The 12,643-nt window shown below is 43.4% G+C and overlaps 1 protein-coding gene across 1 annotated transcript in view; it reads right to left on the bottom strand.

Moving 5' to 3' along the window:
* CCDC85C (coiled-coil domain containing 85C) overlaps positions 1-12,643 on the bottom strand; it is a 161,635-nt gene that overhangs the window by 70,524 nt on the left and 78,468 nt on the right. The window lies entirely within an intron of this gene.

Raw genomic sequence — 12,643 nt, forward strand, 5'->3', positions numbered from 1 at the left:
CCATCATTGCCCATTCCACCACCTCCATCATTTCCTCCTCCACCACCCCCATTTATTGCCCTTTCCACCACCACCATCATTGCATTCTCACCCACAACCCCATCATTGCCCTCTCGACATCACCCCATCATTGTCTTCTCCCCATCACTGCCTTCTCCATCACCCCATCACTGCCTTCTCCCCATCACTCCCATCATTGCCTGCTCCATCACCCCATCACTCCCATCATTGTCTGCTCCATCACCCCATCATTGCCTGCTCCATCACCCCCATCATTGCCTGCTCCATCACGCCATCACTCCCATCACTGCCTTCTCCATCACCCCATCACTGCCTTCTCCATCACCCCATCACTGCCTTCTCCATCACCCCCATCATTGCCTGCTCCATCACCCCATCACTCCCATCATTGCCTTCTCCATCACCCCATCACTGCCTTCTCCATCACCCCATCACTGCCTTCTCCATCACCCCATCACTGCCTGCTCCATCACCCCCATCATTGCCTGCTCCATCACCATCACTCCCATCATTGTCTGCTCCATCACCCCATCACTGCCTGCTCCATCACTCCCATCATTGTCTGCTCCATCACCCCATCATTGCCTGCTCCATCACCCCATCATTGCCTGCTCCATCACCCCATCATTGTCTGCTCCATCACCCCATCATTGTCTGATCCATCACCCCATCATTGTCTGCTCCATCACCCCCATCACTGCCTGCTCCATCACCCCCATCACTGCCTGCTCCATCACTGCCTGCTCCATCACCCCCATCACTGCCTTCTCCATCACCCCCATCATTGTCTGCTCCTTCACCCCATCACTGCCTTCTAGACCATCACTCCCATCACTGCCTGCTCCATCATACACACAGACATACACACAGACATACACACACAGAGACATACATACATACACACATACATACACACAAGACACCACCTCTCTCCTCTCACCTGTCCGCAGCATCGCCAGCGCTTCCTCCCTCACACAGCAGCGGCCGCTGAATGATGACGTCATTCAGCGGCGCTCCTCTGTGTGAAACAGGAAGCGCGGCCTCCGGGCAGGAAGCAGGACGGACCCTTGCCGCTCCGTTCCTGCTATTCACTCTTGCAGGCAGCGGAGCTGCCGTGATCGCATCGCTCCCTGCCCGCCGCTGCACTACACTGCAGGGTGGAATTGCTGCTGCCGCGCCGCCCCCACACACATGCCGCCTGGGCCGGACCGCCCCCCCCCCCCCCCACGCTACGCCAGTGCTGGTAACTTTGGCAACTAGCAATAAAGCATATAAAAAAATCCCTCCATTTTTGAGAACAGAGAGAAATTTTAATAAAAGGTAAACTGCAACATTCCTTGCTTTTACAAGCACTTTGCAATTTTACCCATTTAACAATAGGACACAACCCCTTCAAAGAAAACTGGACTCTGGGATGATCGTCGGTTACAGGCGGGTTTTAGGGGTGTGATTTTTTTTTTTAGGCACTTCTCATTGCGGAGATTCCAGAATTAAGAGAATGAGGTAGATGGTTCACAGAATGAAGGAATGGACATGTCTTATATCAACTGGGACACTGTAGGTAGGATGGAGACACCAGGAAGTTGGCGAAGATCTGAGGTGCGAGGCTCGTGCTGCCTCTGCTAATGCGCTCACTATAGTAATCATATGACTCATCTGGAAAATATTAGAACACTTCTCTTATGTTCAAGACCGATCAAAGGAGACGCCCATGCAAGAAGATTGCTATTAGGAATGTGGGAAAATGAGAAGGTGACATTCTTAAAGATTAGAGCTGAGGATTCTGGGTAATCCGGAGTTCTGAATTACCCCCCACCGACCTCCCCAAATAATGTTCTCTTTTGTAATATTAATGGTAATCATAATCAGACTATTATCAGAATAATTAACTTAGTAGTCAGTTATATACAGATAGATAATAGATAGATAGATAACAGATAAATAGATAGATAATAGATAAATAAATAGATAGACATTGACAAACTCAGCTCTACTTCATCAGTCGTTAGATCCAGACCCCACCACTACGCTACTGTTTGCCTATCACTTCCAGTTGTGCCATATAACAAACTCAATTCTGCAAATCTGCTAAAAATTAAATACAGTGCTCCCCCCACCACCCAATTCATCATTTTTTTTCTTGATTACTCTTGTTTGTTAAATAGAGGCAAAATCAAAGATGTGGATTTTATTTGACTCTCGCTTCTCCGCGGCCTTTTAGATTAAAAAAAGTCACGTGATCATTTAAAATGTCGCACATTCGCTTTCAACTTTGCCAAAGAAAAAAAATGAATACAGATTTTGCGCTCCACTAAAGTACTGGAGCAAAGATGCAAAAACGAAGAATTCAGTAAAAACATCTGGGTGTTGAAAACCAAATCCATAATATGAGCATAAAAAAATAAATAATAAAGCAGCGAGTGACTTTACACCTACAAATGAAAATAACTAATAAGTTCAAAATAAAAAAGAATTCGCTTTTGGAACCATTTTTGAGCAAGAAAAAGGCGCAAAAACAACTAAGGAATCAAAGCCAGTGATGAGTTGTAGCCAAGTACGAAGGGTTAACATGACGCCCAGCCGTCTCATACTCACACCATTAAGCCTCTTTGTGTCCCTCATGCTACTTTAATCCAGTCAACATGTGGCGGCACCGAGTCACATGACCCAGCGGCTCAGCCAAGCCGATTACTGGCCCCTGGTAGTCAAGTCTAGGGTACTGTGGTCATTGTCTGCCCGCATGCCCTCACCACCTGTAACTGCTAATACATTGGTGGGGATAAGCTCTCGCTTGGTGAAGCACAAACTCATTAAGTGCGTCCCGCTGCATGGACTCCTGGGGCAGAAAATAATATTATGTTAGCACAATTATAACCATAAAAATCAGAGCCTGGTGCAAATTATCGTGTCGCCTCTGCGACAAACACTAGCTATGTATTGGGCTCGATTACGTACACCAGGAAATAACAATTGGCTCAGATTTGCTTAAACCGTGTGTTGATTTGTCCATCTGTAACTTCAACTGCGAATTTATGAATTGACAACTGGGCGTGATCGCTCCCATTGTTAATAGGGCGTGCCTACACAGTCTGCACTGATTGGACGGTCAACATGTGTGAGCAGACCCTTACTGATGAGAGGAGGAGCAACGCAGAGATTTCTATTTATTCATATATTTCCAGGTGGAAATACAGAGGAATTGGGCCCTGCAGATTTCTATACGGGTCCTGAATTATTATTTCCTATTTATTAAACCATACTTCCAACTTTGTAAAAGTGGCATCTGGTGGAGGAGCGCTGCGCATGCCGTGTGAGGTTTATTAGGCTGTGACAATATCCATCTTAAAGGCGATGACCACCGTTCCTGTAACCCACCCACTACATACCCAAACTCTGCCCCTTTCATGGTTCTGGACCAACTTTTTTTTTAAACGAGGGTCCAGAAGAATCCTTTCATAAGTTCTGGTTTTCATCTATTCAAAACAGCTATCCATCCACCTACGCTTTACATCCATCTCTCAGACTTATACAATATCTATCCAACCATTAATTCATTAATCCATCCATCTGTCTATTTATCCATCCACCCGCCCACCCATCCATCAACCCATCCATCTGTCCATTCATTCACCTATCTTTCGACCCAACCATCCACCCATTCAACCATCTATCTGCACACTTAGCCATCCATTTATCTGTTCATCCATCTTTCTGCTCATCCATCCATCCATCTATCTGCCCATCCATCTATCCGTCCATTGATCCATCTATCCATCATCTATCTACCTGCCTAAACATTCACCTATCAGCCCATCCAACCATCTATCTATCCGCCCGTCCATCTATCTGCCCTTCGATCCGTTTATCCACGAATTTATCCATCAACCTGCCTAACCATTCATCTATCAGCCCATCCGTCTAACCATCTATCTATCCACCCATCTATCCATCCATCTATTCCCGCATGCATCCATCTATCCGCCCACCAATCCATCCATTTGCCCATCCATCTATTGATCAGCCCATCCTTCCATCTATCGGCCCATCCATTCATCTATCGGCCCATCCATCATCCATCCATCGATTTATCTGCTCGTCCATCCATCCGTCCATGTATCTGCAGAGATCTCCACTTTTCCGGTGATTCTCCTGAACATTCTGGTTGGGTTGGCCTGTATGTAGTAAATCAGAGAGATCCTGTACTTGAAGTAAACGTAACACGGCCTTTCTGCCATTTTGAGCGTGGCTCCAATGTTTGTGACAATACTATAGGTGACATCTTTAATTCTTCTCACTTCTATGCTCTTTATGACCCTCCATTTCTTCAGCAGCGGGAAACAACCAACATGGCCGCCACTATCCAGCTTTCCTGAATGGTCTCCAATGGCAACATTCAGGATGGTGAAGGCTTCTGACTGGATGTGGAGAATTTTTTACATGAGATATCAGACGAGTTCTCTGAAGAATTAATATTATAGTCATCTCTCTATTTGTTTTACAGGAAATGTCGGAAACATGTAATTTATGAGGTAAATATTGTGTTCCCGCTACTTAGTGCAAGCAGAAAGGCGACAGTGTAATTATATGCCGCGTCGATTAATGAAACCTCATTGTACAAAGCGGCTAATTACTGTGTGTACTGACGACGCCAGGTCTCTATGCAAATGGTTTACTGATCAGAGAGCGGAGAGGCAACATGGCGGCCGCAGGAGTGAGAGAGAAACAGCCAGATCTCCAGAAGGAAGGGACAATTGTTGACTGTCTAATTATCGACACAAATATCTATCTAATTATCTATGTGTCCATCTTTATGTCTATCAATAGACAGAAATCATGTATGGATACATAGATTGTCATGTATCGATAAACACATAATTAGATATACTCAGACAGACATATCTATCCATTCATCCATAGATAGATAGTTGCGTACAAAATTAGACAGTCGACAACATAGACAGATAAATGGACAGATGGTTTTCTATCTATATTATACCTATAACCCCTAATTTTATCTAGATTTTTATGTGTTTATTAATTGATAAAAATGAAATAGACAGACACATAGATAATTATGAACAGTTATCCGACAATCTATTGATACTTGTCTATATCAATTCTATCTATTATCGTCTATTATCTATCATCTACTGTATCTATTATCTATGTAAAATCTATATCGATCTAATATCTATGTATATAGTATCTATCTATTTACATTTAGGCACCCCCGATTCATCACTTTTCTTTATTGACTTGTGGTTTTCAATACCGTTTTTTGCCGCCAAAAGCTTCAATATTGCGCACATGCTTCATGAATAAATTCTTTTTTTCTCTTTGACCCGTTATCTGTCTTGCAAAATGAATCATAAATTGCCCTAAAATGACTGGTGTACATAAAATCACTCCAAGAAGGGAGCCTGTAGTACATCTGCGCCAAATGTTGCCTTTTTTAAAAAGAAAAATAATAAATAAATAATATGCATTTAATGATTCTGTCTAAACTAACTGGAACAGCTACATTGCCATACAAATCAGAAAACTAACAAAGCAAAAAAAAGACAACTTTACAAAAGGTGCAAATTGTTTGAAGAATTTGACGCAATCAAAAAGGCAGTAATTGAGATGTCATCCAAAAAACTGGCAGAAATGCAATGATTAATAAAGACACAATTATGGACAGTGATCTGTCCATCAACTGATACATGGACACACACTGTAGATAATTAGGTATACACATATAAAAGATAACCAACCATCTGTATATAAACAGTCATCTAATGATCTATCTATATGTATAATTATCTATGTGTCTCTCCATCCATCTATCCATGTACAGTACATTATGCCCACAATCGCCCTCTCCTGTCCTCGTGGCATCACTGGCATCAGCTTGTGGAGAAGTCACTTTCCTCGGCTGTCGATCACGCCTGATTTATCACTGGTGCAAGGGCAGGTTGGTTGACTTGGCATCTCCCCAACTGTGCCATGGGCAAGGAGGAGTTTTCACTCCTATGTCACAATGATGAATTATCCATCTGACAGAAGAGGGACAAACAAGAGTAGACACCATGCTGACTGCTGACGCAGCTTCATAGAAAGTGGCGCTGGATCCCACAAGGTCCCTTATAGCTATGCTCGCTGTACCCATCATATAATGTGATAAGATAATATAATAGTGCAACGCAACACAATCCCTCCATGTAAACCCAATGCATTCAGATCACTTCAATCTCAATTATCATTATTTTTTACTTGGGTTACTTTTGAATATGTCCCTAAAAATTATTCCTATACAGTGCCCAAATTTTATTCTATATGGTGGCTAAATCAAAATAAATAAAGTGCTATGCTATACATAATACTGCTAAGTAGTGCACTGCTCAAATAGAACGGCCATATGGTGCTCAAAAAACACTGGCATGTAGAAATAAAATAACACAGCCATATAGTGCTCAAATAATACCGCAATATAGTGCTCAAATAACACCGTTATATAGGGCATAAAGAACACTACCATATAAGAACACCGCCACACAATGCTCAAATAACAGCGCCACAGTGTGCTCCAAGAATACTGCCATCTCATGATTAAATAATACTGATATATTATGGCCAATAACACTGCCTTATAGCACTCAAATAACACAATCATATAGTGCACAGAGAACACTATCACATAGTGCTCAAATAACACTGTCAAATGGTGCTCAAAGAACACTGCCACATAGTGCTCAAATAATACTGTCATAAAGTGATTTAAAAACACTGCCATCTAGTGTTCAACAACACAGACATGTATAATCAAATACTGACATATAGTGCTGAAACAACACTGCTATTTAGCCACAATGTATCAATGTTATTTGAGCATTATATGTCAGTGTTATTTGATCATTGTAATCAGTATTAGCTGAGAGCTAAATATCAGTATATGAGCAGAATATAACATCACCATAAAAGTGCCTAAATACTACTGCCATATAATTCTTAAATAACACCGCCATATAGTGCTCAATAATTATGTTAATATAGCCGCCATTGTACCTATACAATAAGTACAGATGTACATCAGAGAAAGCAGCAATCCTTAGGTTACAGAGATCTAGATTCTAGACTGTGGATTTGGGTAATTCTGAGAATTTCTGGCTCATTCAGATCCTGAATAATACAAGGTTTTGTCTGCACAAGAATCTGCTGGCAGTCACCGGAGCCGGTCACCCCGAGCTGCATCACCCTGTAAGTGATACCTGTAACGTATCTGGTGAGCCACAAACCAACCTGCACTGCCATCAGCAGCAGGATCATGTACTTGGACATTCTGCATATTATTTTTGCAGCTTTACAACCCTGCAATCTATCAGTTACTGGGGGGCCTCCAGCAGCCAGGGGCTTCCTCATTGTGCTTGGTACTCGCATACCTCCCAACTTTTGAAGAAGGGAAAGAGGGACAAAGGCTGTGGCGCACCGCGGCAAGTTTTAGGCCATGCCCCGACCACACCCATGTCCATGCCCCAGCCGCACCCATTTAGCACTGCTGATCACACTGACTGGTACTGAGGGCACAGTGGCTGGCATTATGGGCACAGTGGCTGGTACTGTTGGCACACTGACTGGTATTGAGGAAAAGAAAGAACAGATATAGAAAAAAGAAAACAGAGAGCGAAAGAAAGAACAGAGAGAAAAAGAAAGAGGGGAAAGAAACAGAACAGAGAAAGAGAAATAAAGAGGGGAAAGAAAGAACAGAGAAAGAAAGAACAGAGAGAAAGAAAGAGGGGACAGAAAAAAAACAGAGAGAGAGAAAGAACAGAGAGAAATAAAGAGTGGAAAGAAAGAGAACAGAGAGAAAGAAATAACAGAGAAAGAAAGGAAGAAGAGAGAGAAAGAACAGAGAAAGAAAGATTAGAGAAAGAATAAGATTAGAGAGAGAAATAATAAGATTAGAGAGAGAAAAAAAGAGGGGAAAGAAAGAAGAAAGAGAGAGAAAGAGGGGAAAGAAAGAAACAGAGAAAGAAAGAACAGAGAGAAAGAAAGAGGGGAGAGAGAGAAAAAAAGAAAGAGGGGAACGATAGAAAGAACAGAAAGGGAGAGAGAAAGAAAGAGGGGAAAGAAAGAACAGAGAGAGAAATAAAGAAAGAAAGAGAAAGAAAGAAAGGGAAAGAAAGAATGAACAGAGAGAAAGAACAGAGAAAGAGAAAGAGGGGAAAGAACGAAATAAAGAGAATGAAAGAGAAAAGAGGGGAAAGAGAGAAAGAACAGAGAGAGAAGAAAGAACAGAGAAGGAAACAGGGGACAGAAAAAAGAACAGAGAAAGAAAGAGGGGAAAGAAAGAACAGAGAAAAAAGGAAGAAAAAGAACAGAGAGAGAGAAAAAGAAAGAGGGGAAAGAGAGAAAGCACAGAAAGGGAGAGAGAAAGAAAGGGGCGAAACAAGAACAGAGCGAGAAAGAAAGAAAGAAGGTGAAAGAAAGAATGAACAGAGAGAGAGAGAACAGAGAGAGAGAAAGAACAGAGAGAAAGAAAGAGGGGAAAGAAATAACAAAGAGAGAAAGAAAGAGAGAAAGAGGGGAAAGAGAGAGGGAAAGAACAGAGAGAGAGAAGAAAGAACAGAGAGAAGGAAAGTGGGAATAACCGAGACATGGTTAGATGAAAGCTATGACTGGGCAGTTAACTTACAGGGTTACAGTCTGTTTAGAAAGGATCGTAAAAATCGGAGTGGAGGAGGGGTTCGTCTTTATGTAAAGTCTTGTCTAAAGTCCACTTTAAGGGAAGATATTAGCGAAGGGAATGAGGATGTCGAGTCCATATGGGTCGAAATACATGGAGGGAAAAATAGTAACAAAATTTTCTTTGGGGTCTGTTACAAACCCCCAAATATAACAGAAATCATGGAAAGTTTACTATTAAGGCAGATAGATGAAGCTGCAACCCATAATGAAGTCCTTGTTATGGGGGACTTTAACTACCTGGATATTAACTGGGAAACAGAGATCTGCGAAACCCATAAAGGCAACAGGTTTCTGCTAATAGCCAAGAATAATTATCTTTCACGATTGGTGCAGAATCCAACCAGAGGAGCAGCACTTTTAGACCTAATACTATCTAACAGACCTGACAGAACAAATCTGCAGGTTGTTGGGCATCTAGGAAATAGCGACCACAATATTGTACAGTTTCACTTGTCTTTCGCTAGGGGGACATGTCAGGGAGTCACAAAAACACTGAACTTTAGGAAGGGAAAGTTTGACCAGCTTAGAGATGCCCTTAATCTGGTAGACTGGGACAATGTCCTCAGAAATAAGAATACAGAAAATAAATGGGAAATGTTTAAGAACATCCTAAATAGGCACTGTAAGCGGTTTATACCTTGTGGGAATAAAAGGACAAGAAATTGGGTTTTTCCTATGTGGCTAAACAAAAAAGTAAGAGGGGCAATTAACAGTAAAAAGAAAGCATTTAAACTACTAAAGCAGGATGGCACCGTTGAAGCTCTAAAATACTATAAGGAGAAAAATTCTTTATATAAAAACATAATTAAAGCTGCCAAAAAGGAAACAGAGAATCACATTGCTAAGGAGAGTAAAACTAATCCCAAGCTGTTCTTCAACTATATCAATAGTAAAAGAATCAAAAGTGAAAGTGTAGACCCATTAAAAAATTGTGAGGGAAGTATGGTTGTAGATGATGAGGAAAAAGCTAATATATTAAACACCTTCTTATCCACAGTATTCACGGTGGAAAATGAAATGCTAGGTGAAATGCCGAGAGACAAAGAAAACCCTATATTAAGGGTCACCAACCTAACCCAAGAACAGGTGCAAAACCGGCTAAATAAGATTAAAATTGATAAATCTCCGGGTCTGGATGGCATACACCCACGAGTACTAAGAGAACTAAGTAATGTAATAGACGGGCCTATGGGATGGTGGTTATGTATGATGGGTATATGGGCACAGGACTATGGGATGGAGGATAATTATAATTTGTTATAACTAACCACAGTTAGTTACTATGCCCGGGCAGCGCCGGGCTCTTCAGCTGGTTTCTTATATTTAGAGACTCTATAGCGACGGGGTCTGTTCCACAGGACTGGCGCATAGCAAATGTGGTACCAATATTCAAAAAGGGCGCTAAAAGTGAACCTGGAAATTATAGGCCAGTAAGTCTAACCTCTATTGTTGGTAAAATATTTGAAGGGTTTCTGAGGGATGTTATTCTGGATTATCTCAATGAGAATAACTGTTTAACGCCATATCAGCATGGGTTTATGAGGAATCGCTCCTGTCAAACCAATCTAATCAGTTTTTATGAAGAGGTAAGCTATATACTGGGCCAAGGTGAGTCATTAGATGTGGTATATCTTGATTTTTCCAAAGCGTTTGATACCGTGCCACACAAGAGGTTGGTACACAAAATGAGAATGCAGGGTCTGGGGGAAAATGTGTGTAAGTGGGTAAGTAACTGGCTTAGTGATAGAAAGCAGAGGGTGGTTCTAAATGGTATATTCTCTAACTGGGTCGCTGTGACCAGTGGGGTACCGCAGGGGTCAGTGTTGGGACCTATTCTCTTCAACATATTTATTAACGATCTGGTAGAAGGTTTGCACAGTAAAATATCGATATTTGCAGATGATACAAAACTATGTAAAGCAGTCAATACAAGAGAAGATAGTATTCTGCTACAGATGGATCTGGATAAGTTGGGAACTTGGGCCGAAAGGTGGCAGATGCAGTTTAACAATGATTAATGTAAGGTTATACACATGGGGACAGAAAAAGAACAGAGAGAAAGAAAGAGGGGAAAGAAAGAACAGAGAAAGAAAGGAAGAAAAAGAACAGAGAGAAAAAGGAAAGAGGGGAAAGAAAGAACAGAGAGAGAAAGAAAGAAAGAACAGAGAGAGAGAAAGAGAAAGAAAGAATAGAAAGAGAAAGAACAGAGAGAGAGGGAGGAAAGAAAGAAAAAACAGAGAGAGAAAGAAAGGAGAAAGAACAGAGAAAGGAAGAACAGAGAGAGGGAAAGGAAGAACAGAGAGAGTAAGAAAAAGGGGAAAGAACAGAGAGAGAGAAAGGAAAAGGGGAAAGAAAGAAAGAAAGAAGAGAGAGTGAGAAAGAAACAGAGAGGGAAAGAAATATTCTATAAAGATACTATAGCAGTCCGGCTCACATTGTAGTGCCCACCTGAGCCTCCTGATGCAGGACATATCATGATCCGCTCACATGGCCGGCATCCCCGAGTCCAAGGTAATCCCGCTGTCCGCGCTGTCGGAGGACACGGTGATGGATCTGAAGCATTCCCTGAAGTGCTTCCATAGTTCCGTCACAATCTCCACCCGAAATTACCTCATTTCCGCTCAGCTTCCAGCACTTCCGGTGGAACGTCACATGCGAATTTTAAAGTGCTCCTCGGGGCTCCGCCATGTACGCCTGTGTCCACGGGAAAAGTAATCTCCCGGCCGGGGCAGTCTCAAAATCAGGACTGTCCTGCTGGATCCGGAATGGTTGGGAGGTATGAATGCTTCCCACCATACACCTTGTACACGCATAGCTCCGCACACCTCACACACACGGTTCCGCTTTGTATGCCTCGTACACACATGGCTCCGTTCCGTACACTTCGCGCACACAAATGGCTCCACTCCGGAAACCTCATACACATGCGGCTCTGCTGTGTACACCTTGTGCACACGCAGCCACGCTCTGTACACCTTGTACACCCATGGCTCCAGTCTGTAAACCTTGCACACACGCAGCTCCATTCTGCTCTGTACACACACGGCTCCGTTTGGAAGCCCCGCGCACACGCGGCTCCGCTTCATGCACACGCGGCTCTGCTCAGCTCCGTAAACACACGGCTCAGCTCCGTACACTTTGTACACACAGGGCTCCACTCCGTACGCCTCGCACACACACGGCTCCGCTCCGTACACCTCATACACACGTTGCTGCGCTCCGTATGCCTCGCACACTCACGGCTCCGCTCCGTACGCCTCGTACACACGCGCTCCGCTGCATACACACATGGTTCCGCTCCATTCACGCTGTAAACCCCGCCTGATCCCACACATAAACTTCACCTCATCCAGCACCATGACAACCAGCACAGCAGAGTCCTGCAGACATGGAGGCCCCTGGTCATGTGACCCCTGACTCCTCCCCTCCTGTGACCTCATCACAGGTCCTTTGCGCACAGAACACACAGCCCAGCCACATCATTGCAGGCTGCGGTGGATCTGTCTGAGACGGGGAGGATGGGGTCGGTGCATGGAGGGCGTGGCGGCTCAGTGAAATGCGGGAAAAATAGCGTCCCAAGCAGGACACGGGTGGGGGGGTCAAAAATGGGACTGTGCCGCGAGAATCGGGATGGTTGGGAGCTATGTACTCGTCCTGTCCACCCTGTAGAACTAAGGGTCACTCAGGTCCATTTTCCACTCTTCCTGTCGAGTCAAGGATTGATTTTCACCCTCTTTCTTCATGTCTGTCTTCCTCCATTGTATGCATGGCCTTAATCAGGGCTGCCACTAGGAATTTCTGGGCCCCATACTGGCAAAATTTTCGGGTCGCTCTTCAGACTCCACCCAGGCTCCACCCCAGCCCCGCCTCCACCCCAGCCCCGCCTCCAAAACTG

This window comes from Dendrobates tinctorius, unplaced genomic scaffold, assembly GCF_039654945.1.
Source record: "Dendrobates tinctorius isolate UK_male_01 unplaced genomic scaffold, ASM3965494v1 ptg000057l, whole genome shotgun sequence".
Lineage (NCBI taxonomy): Eukaryota > Metazoa > Chordata > Amphibia > Anura > Dendrobatidae > Dendrobates > Dendrobates tinctorius.